The sequence below is a fragment of the Tamandua tetradactyla genome, chromosome 15 (genome assembly GCF_023851605.1).
Source record: "Tamandua tetradactyla isolate mTamTet1 chromosome 15, mTamTet1.pri, whole genome shotgun sequence".
Lineage (NCBI taxonomy): Eukaryota > Metazoa > Chordata > Mammalia > Pilosa > Myrmecophagidae > Tamandua > Tamandua tetradactyla.
Genome location: NC_135341.1, coordinates 69836550 through 69849478, shown reverse-complemented (window position 1 = coordinate 69849478; position 12929 = coordinate 69836550).

Sequence of the window (12929 nt, the reverse complement as noted above, 5' to 3'; positions counted from 1 at the left end):
GCATTTAAAGATATATCTGTGAGATGACTAATAGCCTATATGGAGAGTGAAATGCTCAGCTGCTCAGAATTCTTAGCAGGTCTCTGAATTCCATCTAAAAATATTGGCAGAAACATCTGCCCTCATTGTCGACGCATGCTGAGAAGGCTTTAATATTCACTCTGAACAGGTAGGCTCTTGGCTTTCAGGGAGTTGAATAAAGTTTCTCTACCTAGTAATCTGTGTAGACTGCATTTCAGCTTCTTTGAAAATACTGAAAACTGCTGGAAATTAAGATTTTAGTTTCAGGGAGATTGGTATTTGTTAAAAAAAAAATCATTCATTGGGCATCAATAGATAGATTCTAGCATCATTGGGCTCTGAATAAGCCCATGGCTTTGAATGTCCTCCTACTCTTTGTACCTTCACTATGCTCTAGGAACTCTCTTGGACACTCTATGGACTACCTCTTGATCTCTGAACGTATCATTTATTTTGCACCTCCAGTGCCTTTGTCTGTGCTGTCTGCTCTGTCTACAATGCCATTCTCTTGCTTCTAATCTAAAACAAAACTAAGCGCTTATGCAACCTTTAAGACCTAGTTCCAAAATTACCTCTAACTTTCACCAGGAAAATTGATCACATCTTCTCAAGTACTCTATTACTTAAAAGCTCTTACTATATATTATGTACTTAATTTGTAGTCATCTAATTTAATTCTCACAACTATTTTCCCTCGTTTTGCAAAGGAGGAAATTAGAGCCAAAGTCAAGTTCCTAACCAGTAGTAGAGCTGAGATTCAAACCCATGAACATCTGACTCCAGGCACCATGGCTTAACTATTTTATTTCCTAGCTATCCAGTCTTTACTAGCTTAGCACATTAGAACAATTTTATAGACCTCTAATCAAAGCATGAAATGTAAATTCTTTCATGCAAGAACCAAGAGCCCGTTCTACAACTTTGAGTTGATGTTTTACTATGTTGGTGGCAAGACAGATTTGTTAAAATAACAACAATGATTAATGGGGCAGATTTTGGAACTAGGAAGCACAATTCATTATATGAACACAAAAATTGTTAGCTCTATTTCTTAGTTTTCCTATCGCCAACACTTAGAAGGCACACTATATTAGGCATCATTTTTCAACAGGTGTATGAAAGAGTCTATACCATTTTTCTGGATGGATTCATCTAGCCATTTATCCAATAAATGCTTACTGAGCACCTGCTGTATTCAGGGCATTATGAAATGTTGATAAGGGTATAAGGTTGATAACCCAGGCCCTCAAAAAATATCCAATCTAGAAAGTGCGATAAGACATGTATACATATACCTACAATGGAACTTTGTATAACTATTACCTTTTATGGGAAATACTGTTTACCTTTCATTAAATCCCAGTGCACAGTTTTAAAGCATGTCAGTTTGCAATATATTTCCACTCTCCTGGCTATGAAGAAGTGGTTGAAAGTGGAGGGAAGGGAAGGAAAGGATGGAGAGGGAGCACAGAAAGGATTCTAATGTATATGCAGAAAAAGAACAGACTCACGATACCATGATAGTTTTGTATAAATATCTCAAAAGCTCATTTTCATTTTTGCTGCAAATGACAAGTTCTAAGTCAGAATAGTTATAGTCAGATGGTACAGAATCCAAAACATTGCCCAAAATGGTAACAATATAAATACATAATGTTTCCTCCTCCCGTATGCATGCACAACCACAACTGACATATAGTTGAGGTCATTGTTGTCTCATCATTTTGGGACATTTTTCTAGTCTTTGAGCCTTCACTCTCATTCCTTTAGGCAAATTAGCAGAGCTCCATCAAAATGCATTTTTAATTCATAAGCAGATAATACTTTGAGCTGGCAAATCTTATAGCTGTGTACTATGCTGGCATCTATTCCTCATCCAAAACCCCAGCAATTGCTCCATGGCCAAATCCCCTGTTAAGTCCTTCACTAGGCTGTTTATGTCTCCTGTAGGGTCCCAGAATATATTTTGTGGCTCTCATCTTTGGCAATTCTAAACGAGAAGCCCAACAATATTATATTGGTTAAGACAAATGTTAGAGAGTTTGTTAATGATTATTCATTCTCACTTTCCATATGCATATATATCCTTCACAACACTTGTTTTGGTCTTACCATCTAGAGATATTTGGCGAGTTAAATCTTCAGTTGCCATTTCTGGGTCAATGGTTGAAGAATGCAGGTTGAAAACCATGCCTTTTGTTCTTTGTAAAAGAAGGAATTTATAGGTAAAGAATTGTAATTTCATGAAGGGTTCTGTATGCTTTATCTCTTGGTTGTTAATGGCATCATAGATTTGAAACCCTGAATTCATATTCAATCCACAGACCAGAAGACTCACTATCATATTCCTTGCACTTCACACAGAGCTTCCAGAATGGGTGCTCATTCTGGAATTTGTAAATTTGTGCTGAATCCAACTCAATAAAAACTTGTGGTTCATTTTATTTGTGCTGCAGATGGAAATCTGATGATAATGTTAACTGAGTTTAGGGGAATTTTCTTTGGCTTTTTAAGATCTTAGGTACCAAGATTAACAGTATGCAAAGTCAAGTTGAAAGAGTTTTGCCTTGAGAGTTCCCCAATCCATGGAGAATCATTTAAATCAACCTATTCTGCATTTGCACTCCTCCCCAGTGCTATGGATTCTACCTACTATGAAAAGTTACCTATCAAGTTGAAACTTGGATAAAGACACAAACAAAAGTGACTGTTTTTAAGAAGTGAAAGGTGCTACAGTTTCCTTTACTCTCTTTTCACAAAATGTCTGACCCTTGAATACCCTCTCTTGCACAGTCTCATGATTTAAATGCATACTTTAAAGTTAACATTTTTGGCCCAGCATATGATAACTGCAGGAAGATAAGGTCATTTGTATAGAGTGGAGGTGGGCATTGTCCTGCTGCTCACTTTTGTGTTCACTTTATCAGCCAGAGGAGTTTTCCCCTGTTGCTCCCTTTAGCTTGGCAGTCATTTTTCAGTGGTGAAAGCTCCCTCAACAGATAGCAGCCTCTCCAACTGAAGAAGGAGGATCTGCCACTTTAAATTTTTAGCAGGCAACTGGCATTTTATTATTTACGTATTTCATGTCATTATGTTGGATAATATAACAAATGATGCAATCAGATCCACGGGAAATTTAAAGTGGTGTACACCTGTTCTCACCTGGGAGAGGAGCAATAGCTCATACACAACTTCCCCAGCTGAAAACCAGCAGTACGCAAAGCCTTTGCATAGAACCATTCTCCCAGACAGACAAATAGGCCAAGGTGGGGAATGTGAAATAAATTCCTTTAACCTTCTTTGATGAGCTTCAGGCTTGATTTTTTATAAAATGACCTTTTCCCATTATTGAAAATTCATTTTTATTTTTGGTAGTAAAATTGGTTCCCGAAGCTGCTGTTGAAGCAGGAAATGTGAAAATCAGGTATACCTCACAACTGCTTTTCTGAGTTTCTGGCTGACTTTTGACTTCTGGTCCTAGAGATGGACCCGTTTAGCAGTAAAGCTATTATTCTACTTTTAAATCGCCGGCAGAGGAACCATAACTGTGTACTCTGCATTTAGCGAACCAGGAAAGTGTATTTATCAAAAGAAATTAATGAGGGGTCATCCAAAAGAACCCAAATTGTCCTCTTCTTCTTCTTTTTAAGATCTTTGAGAAATACGGAAATTACTCAAGGAAAAATCACTTAAACATATAGCTGGTCAGGTGTGTAGCTGCTTTTCATGAATCATACTGATATAGTATTAGAATGGCTGGGATGCAGGAGAGCTGAACACCAAAATTCTTAGCCAGCCACCTATTATCAGATGTGCCAGTTTGAATCTGTGGTGTACCCCAGAAACGCCATGTCCTTTAATCCTCATTCAATATTGCTGGATGGGAGCTTTTTGGTTATCCATGGAGATGCGACCCACCCAACTGTGGGTGGTAACTCTTAATTAGATGGTTTCCATGGAGATGTGTCTCCACCCATTCAAGGTGGAGTAGTTGCTTACTGGAACCCTTTAAGAGTGAACCATTTTGGAAAAAGCTTTTGAGTCCATGCAGCCAGTGACCTTTGGAGATGAAGAAGGAAAATGCCCCTCTGGGAGCTTCATGAAACAAGAAGCTTGGAGAGAAAGCTAGTAGATGTCACCATGGTCACCATGTGTGAGAGAGAAACCCTGAATATCATCAGCCTTCTTGGACCAAGGTATTTTTCCCTGGATGCTTTAGATTGAACATTTCTATAGCCTTGCTTTAATTTACACATTTTCATGGCCTTAGAACACGTAAACTTGCAACACCATAAATTCCCCCTTTTAAAAGCCATTCCATTTCTGTATATTGCATTCCGGCAGCTTGCACACTAGAATACCAGGCCAGGTTCCTAATGGAGGCTGGACATTCAGGCCAAATGCTTCTTTTCATAATAAGTCTTCTTTTTCATGTAAAAAAAAAAAAAAAAGACCAAAATCTTAACTAAAATCTTGACCAGAATCTCTTGGCCAAAATTCTGAGGGAGGTTTCTAGTGAGCTAAGTTTGCCTAGTAGGATTGCCAGATAAAATACAGGATGCCCAGTTAAGTTTGAATTTCAGATAAACAACAAAAAATTTTATTATAACTATACCCTGCGCAATATTTGGGACTTGTTTATGTGGGACGATTACATAATAGAAAATATGTAAAAAATATTTTAGAGTAGTAGCATATTTTAGTATAATTGCAATTTCAGTATAGTTATATGTCTATATGTCTTAACTCACTAGATTGGATTTTTGGTGGGGAACATGGATGATACCCTATACTTCCAGCATGAAATACCTGTGGGGTATGTATGCCAAAAAGTATTTGCTGTTTATCTGAAATTCAAGTTTAATTGGACATCAGGGTTGTATTTTTGTTGTTGTTTTGTTTTACTTTTGTTGTATTACTGTTTCGGATTGAAGCATGTACTCCACAAGACATACGCAAGTTCTAACCTTGATCCTGTGGGTGTGAACCCATTTATAAATAGGCTGTTTGAAGATGTTATTAGTTAAGGTTTGGCCAAACCAAATCAGAGTGGACTTTAATCAAATATAACTCCAGTCCTTATAAACAGAAGAAATTTGGACACAATCAGAGTAGCAGCCTGGAGGAGACAGAGGGGAGAGACAACCATGGTCATCTGACAGAGGCAGAGGTTGAGGTAGAGATTGCTGACGAGTCACCACCAGAATGCAATAGACCAGAGAAACCACAATCCTGCCAACATCTTGATTATGGACATCTAACTTCTAAAACTATGAGACAAGGAATTCCTGTGGTAAAAACCAATAAATCTAAGGTATTTGTTATAGCAGCTCTGGCAAACTAAGGCACCTACTAAGGAGAAAAAGGATTTTCATCACCTGGGCTACCTGGAAACTGAAGGCAAGTGCCCTCCTTGGCCCCTTTCTATATCCATGTGAGTTGGATATAGACAGTTGAGTCACATGTATCATTATTAGCCCACTAGCCAGGGAAGGATGCCACAAGTGAGAAAGAGGTGGAAAGAGATTTTCTCCCTAAAGTCCACAGCAGATGTGCAAATTTCTGCTCAGTCCAGGCTACCCCTGGAAGATGCCTGAGGAGGCTCAGGGTCCCTTTTACCATGTCTACCATATATTGGAAGAGAGACTAGGAAGAGCAAAGCTGCCTCAGGGTCTCATGGTCTCTGAGCTCTAGTACCATGGATCTTTACCCCCAAACCCCACCACCAAGCTCTGTGTTCCAACAAATGACCTTAGACCTGGCTCATCAACATCAGCACTGCTCCTCCACAGGGACAGGGTGATGGCAGATCATTTTCATGAAAGTACAGTGTCACATATCTCTAGGTCTCTGCTCATTCTTACATTATGATAGTATGTAAGTTAAACTGATGGGTTCACAAAAAGTTTATAGCCCACATTTTTTTATTCTTTATTTTCCACAATAAATAAATGTGACAAAACAGAGCTACAGAGGAAATGAGATAATGTCCTCACTTTCCTGTAGTTCAATCTGGCAGTGAACGCCTGAACTTCAGAGATTCTTCTGACTCTCAAAGTGTCTGTTTCTTTGTGACTGTTGTGGTTAAGTTCAGGGTTCACTTGGCTAGATTATGGTGTCCAGGTGTTTGGTCAAGCAGGCACTATCCTGATTGTTACTGTGAGGGTATTCGCAGATTTAAATAGTCAACTGTGATATCTATGGCTGATTACATCTATAGTCAAAGGAGATTGCCTTCAGCACTGAGAGAAATTTCATCCAATCAACTGAAGGGCTTAAAGGGAGAACTGATTATTTCAGTCATCAGAAAGAAGAATTTCCACTTCGACTACAACCAGCCAGCTTTTCCTGGGGAGTTAATCCTTTATTGGAGTCCCCAACTTGTAGCCTACACTATGCAATTCACACGTGCCCATCCCCATGGTTGTGTGATCCAACTCCTGTAATAAATCTCATAATATTTATATCTTCAATACCATTTCTCTGGTGGACCCCGACTAACACAGTGTCCATGCTTGAAAAAGACTTGGGCTCCTTTGATGATGCCCATGTTCCCATGACCACAACATTGGTTCTCAAACTTGAGTGTATCAGAATCATCTGGAGGCTTATCAAAACACAGATTGAGTTTCTGACTTGATAAATCTGGGGTGGACCTTGAGGCTTTGCATTTCTGACAAGTTCTCAAATGATGCTGATGCTACTGGTCTTGGGACCATACTTTGAGAACCACTAGGCTACAAATTAATCTTCTTTATTGTGACCAGATGTCATACTCTCAGGGATACTGGATATCACATCTTATTAAAGTAGTCATAGGACATCTTCAAATCCTTTTTAGCAGATACATGCACAAACATAAACAAACACACATGTATGTGTATGTGTGCAGACATAATAGAAATATTATGTGTCAATTAATTTGAAGGGCCATAAATCCATATGTGACTAATGCTATATGAATCATGGAACACAGATTCTCACATACCATTGTTCATATTGGGACATAGAGATTTCTGTGTATATTCAAGAATACATTTCTTTTCTTACCCCCTTTATATTATATTACATTAATACTTAGAGGAGATAGCACTTTCATAATTCAGTTAGTTTGAGTTATAAACTATAATTAAAATGAGAATAGTTTTTTCGTATTTAATAACTAATACACATTTTAACAGAATAATTTAAAATATAGAACATGCACTAAAAATAAGTATAAAAGTTATTCCTAATCTCACTGCTCAGATAACCTCTGTGAATGTTATATATCTTACCTGTCTTTTTTGTTTTCCTTTTTTTGTTGTTTTATGACTTTGGAACTACATTGTACATACTGTTTTGTAATTTTTCTACCAATGATGAATTGTAGGCATTTCCCTGTACCATTAAATATACTTCAAGAATGTGATTTCTAGTGACTACAAAGTGTTCTTTTACAAAAATACACCATAATTTATTCTTGTTTATCCCCTATCGTTGGACATTTAAAGTGTTTCCTTTTCTGTTAATATAAATAACGTTATGAGAGATTTCTAGGTTAAAATGCTATCCTGGCTGGTTGCCACAATACGGTTTCATCTAACTTTCCTCTAAAATATCCATAAAGACCAGCAAACAATGAACACTCACAGTAATTCTAAAAACATTGATTTATGAGTCATTTAATGCCAGAATCTGGAAGAACTAACCATTAGCTATAAGGCAAATAGAACTGGGCCAAAAAACAAAATTATTTGTTTTACCTCATGACATGATCAACCTTCAACCCCACAAAAACAGGAACTACCTGATAAACAAAGATGCTATATGTTCTCCACTGACAGCTCCTTTGCTCAGAACTCAGGATTTTCACAGAAAACTAGCTCTTCTTTGCACATCTTGAGGATGTCACATCTTGAGGATGTCACTGCTCTCTATACTTTCTTTTGACACTCCATTATTCTATCCTTCTACAGAATCAGATGCATTGTGAATGCAACCAGTTAAACAAATGGAGTGTTGGTGGGATGCCTTCCATCCTAGGAGATACAGCCTCATAAATAAAATATGTTGTCAAAGAGAAGAGGTAGTAAGAATGCTGGGAAAGATATATCAGAGAGTATTGTGATCATGCATCCTACCTCTTCACAGCATCATAAACCAGACAGTAGAAGTAGAAGATGAAATCTCAATAAAACAGAAATGACATAGATGAATGTCTTCCATAAGGGAGGTATTGAACTTTCAGAGACCTCGTCAACCTGCCCTCTAGTTGTCAAGCTAAGTAAGGAATTTTACCATCACACAAGCGGACAGAACCAAGGAGAACTTAAATACCATGATCTTTACCATGTGCCAAGTTTATAAGTGAAAACAAAGCATGAATGGTCCTATGAGGAAATAATGCCAGTCCAGAAAGGTCAGAGGAGCAGTAGTCTAACTATGAAAATTATCAACTGCTATTTCAGGGAAAAAAATTAGGAACTCTTTGGTACCTTCAATCGATATGAGAAAGAATTACATTGATGAGGAGGAGCTAAAATATGGTGAGAATAACCCAAGTAGTAAAGCCAATAAGTTGTCATGAAAAGGTACTAGTACAAGGTAAAAACAGTTGTGTATGAAATAGAGAAGGACTGAAGGTAAGTTAAAAATCTAACAGCAGAATTTGAAATGATATTGGAGAGAGTGGGGATGAATGGACATTTGCACATGGTGTTTATGGTGGCAGTGTTCACCCAATGGATGGAGTACAATGACTGAGGAATGGAAGGGAGAGCTGTAGTGTTTACATACAATGGTTTACTGACTGGTTGCAAGAAGGAATGAAGTTGTGAGACATGCAACTAGGTGAATGAAATTTAAGGACAGTATGTTAAATGAAATGTCAGAAACAAAAACGTAAATATTTTCATGCCTCACATATGTGGATTAACTCAGAGAACTGAAGTTGAGAGCATGGGTTAGCAGTTTGGGGCCTATTGTAAAAGGCCCTAGACGGTAAGCTCTTGCACACATCTATTCTGGAGTTATAACTGTTATTTCTAAATTCTGAGATCCTGAGCTATTTGTTTATAACTTGGTCATTCCCTGAAACTTCGGTATTTATGTGATACCTGAGTTAAAGCACTGAAGTTATGGAAGTCAGCATTACCCAATACAGCAACTGTTAAAAAAGTTGAAAAAGGGATCAAGAAGCTGATCTGGATAGGACTAAGGTAAATCAGAATACAAGGTAAAGGATGATATGGACCTTATTTTAAAACTTCAACTTCCGTGTGAGACCAAAGGGAGAGATGTTTATTTGGTGCAAAATGCATATTTTGTGTAGCACATTATCTAATTTAACCTATGTTTAGTTTATTTGAACACCATAATTACATGAATTTTGAATAGGGAGTGTTTGTACAGGTTAGTCTGATGGCCCAATATATCCCACAGTAATTTGGGCAGAGAATAAAAAGTATTTGCAAAGTCCCCTTAGGAGACTGGGGGGAAAGGAGAAAATACTCAACTTATCCATCTGGGGAATTCCTGATATTCTCTCAAGCAATGCGGGCAATCAATTCAGTAGACCGAGCCCATGATTTTGGGGTTTGCCCCTATGAAATTTATTCCTACAAAGGATAAGCCAAGCTTACTTATAATTATGCTGAGTGTCAACCCCCAGAAAACCTCTTTTGTTGCTCAGATGTGGCTTCTCTTTCTATGCCACTCAGCAGGTGAACTCATCCCCCCAACCCATGTGGGACATGCCTCCCAGGGGTGAAAATCTCCCTGGCAATGTGGGGAAGGACTCCTGGGATGAGCCCAGACCTAACGTCATGAGACTGAGAAAGTCTTCTTGACCAAAAGACGGAAGAAAGACATGAGACAAAATAAAGTTTTAGTGGCTGAGATATTTCAGAGTCAAGAGGTTATCCTGGAGGTTACTCTTTTGCATTATATAGATATCCCTTTCTAGTTTGTGGTATATTGGAGTGGCTAGAAGGAATTACCCGAAACTGTTAGAACTGTGTTCCAGTAGCCTTGATTCTTGAAAATGATTGTGTAACTATATAGCTTGTACAATGTGACTGAGTGATTGTGAAAACCATGTGTCTGATTCTCCTTTTATCCAGGGTATGGACAGATGACTAAAAGAAAATATGGATAAAAAATAATAAATAGTATGGGGTATAAAGATTAAAAAAATTGGGTAAATTGAAATACTATTAGTCAATGAGAGGGAGGGTAAGGGATATGGGATGTACGAGTTTTTCTTTTATCTCTTAATTTCTTTTACTGGAGTGATGCAAATGTTCTAAAAATGATCATGATGGTGAATATATGATAATATTGTGAGCCATTGATTGTGTACTATGGAAGGACTGTATGTAACAATTTCTCACTAAAAATACTTTTTAAAAAAATTACATTGGCAGTCATTAAGAGCAGAATTAATGTAAAGCAAACACATAGACTTTTTTTTTACCAGAATGCAAAGAAAAAGAACAAAGAAGTAAAAGTTGCAATACAAAGTAAATATAGAGAAGAGAAATATGAAATGCATAATGTAAAATAATAAGAATTCATGAAGAAAAGCTGATGTGAATACAACAGAAGAAAATACCAAAGACATTATTAAAAAAGATTTTCCCAAACTAAAAGCAGATCAGAATTAATGATCTAATAATTTTCAGGAAAAAATTCAATGCAACCGTACTACAACTGTTCTTGTTCTGTGTGGTGGTTTTAAAAAGATGACCACAAATTCATTTAACTTCTACTTTAGGAGGTGACAGTTAATTTCCCTCTCCGTGAGTGTGAACTGGATTTAGTGACTTGATTTTAGCAGATAGAACAAGGTAGAAATGGCAATGTGTGGCTTAGAGACAAGACTACAAAAAAGCACTACAGCTTTCTGCTTGCTTTCTCTCAATCTTGGATCACTTGCCTTGGAGGAAGTGAGCTGCCATAGTAAGCAGTCTTATTGAAAGGCCCATGTTGCGAGAAACTGAGATATCCTCATCACCATCAGCAAGAAACTGAGGCCTCCAACCAAGAGCCAAAGGCCATGTGAGCGAGCCATCTTAGAAGAGTCTCTATCCTTCGCATGACTGCAGCCCTCATTGGTATCTTGATTGCAGTGAAAGATTCTGAGTCAAATTTACCCAGCTAACCCTCTACTGGATTTCTGAACCACTAAAATGATGAGCTAATAGATGTTTGTTGTTTTAAGCTACTAAATTTGTAAATTGATTTTTATTTACAAAAATCTATTCCCATCAAGAAAAACTCTGCATCTCCCCTTTCCCTGGTAATCTCTTATTTATTTTATGTCTCCAAAAATTTGCTATTTCCAGATATCTCATATAATTGACATCATACAATATTTGTCCTAAGTGCATTGCTTATTTGACTCAACATAATGTTTTCAAGGTTCATCCATGAGAACGTTGGTGTACAAGTATCTTTTGAGACCCTGTTGTCACTTTCTTCCGGTCTATACCTTTGAGTGGAATTGCCAGCTCATATGATATTTCTATATTTAGCTTTTGTGAAAATACCAAAGTGTTTTCCACAATGACTACTCTATTTTACATTACCACTAACCCTGCACAAGGGTTCCAGTTTCTCCCTTTCCTCACCACCACTTATTTTCTGGTTGTGTTTTAAATAATAGATACATGTATGTGAAGTGGTGCATTTCCCTGGTGGCAAATGTTGTGGAGTATTTTTTCATATGCTTGTTGGCCATTTTTATATCCTTTTTGGAAAAATGTTTGGTCAAGACCTTTGTACATTTTTAATTTGGGTTATTTGTCTTTTTCTTGTTGAGTTGTAAACATTCTTTATATACTATAAATATTAAGCCCTTACCAGCCATATCGTTTGCAACTATTTTCTCCCATTTTGTAGGTTGTCTTTTCACTTTCTTGAAAAGGTACTTTGATGCACAAAGGTTTTTCATTTTGATGAAGTCAAATTTATCATTGTTTCTTTTGTTGCTCAATGCTTTTAGTGCTCTATCTAAGAATCCACTGCTGAATCCCAGGTCATAAAATTGACCCCTGCTTTCTTCTAAAAGTTTTATGATATTAGCTCTTATATTTAGGTTAATGGATGATTTTGAGTTATATTTTATATAGTGTGAAATAGGGGTCCAACTTCATTTTTGTGCATGTGGCAATCCAGTTTTCCCAGCACCATTTATTGAAGAGACTCTTGCCTCGTTGCATGTACTTGGCACCTTTGACAAAAATCAGTTGCTCACATATATGTGAGTTTAATTTTGGACTTTCAATTCTATTCCACTGGCCTATTTGTCTATGCTTATGTCATTACCACTCTATTTTGAGTACCGTATGTGCCAGTTTGAAACTGTTGTGTATCCCAGAAAAGCTATGCTCTTTAATCCTCATTCAGTATTGCTGGGTGGGCTCTTTTTTAATTAGTTTTTCCCCATGGAAATGTAACCCACCCATTTGTGGGTAGTTTCCATTAAGATGTGTCTCCACCCATTCAAGGAGGGGTTGTTTTCTGGAGTCCTTTAAGAGGGAATCATTTTAGAAAAAGTTTCAGTGTCAACAGAGCCCACACAGCCAGAGACCTTTGGAGATGCAGAAGGAAAACACTGCCTGAGAATCTCTATGAAATGAGAAGCCAGGAGAGAAAGTTAGATGTTTTCATGTGCCTTGACAACTGACACAGGTGTCCAGAATCCAAAGACCCCAGAAGACGCCAGCCACGTGTATTCCCAGCTGACGGAGGCGGTCTGGATGGCATCAGCCTTGCTTAAGTGAAAGTAACCTCTTGTTGATGTCTTAATTTGGACATTTTCACAGCCTTAGAACAGTAAATTTTCGACAATAAATCCCTCTTTTAAAAGCTTTTCTGTTTCTGATATATTGCATCCTGGCAGCTTAATAAACTAAACCATGGTA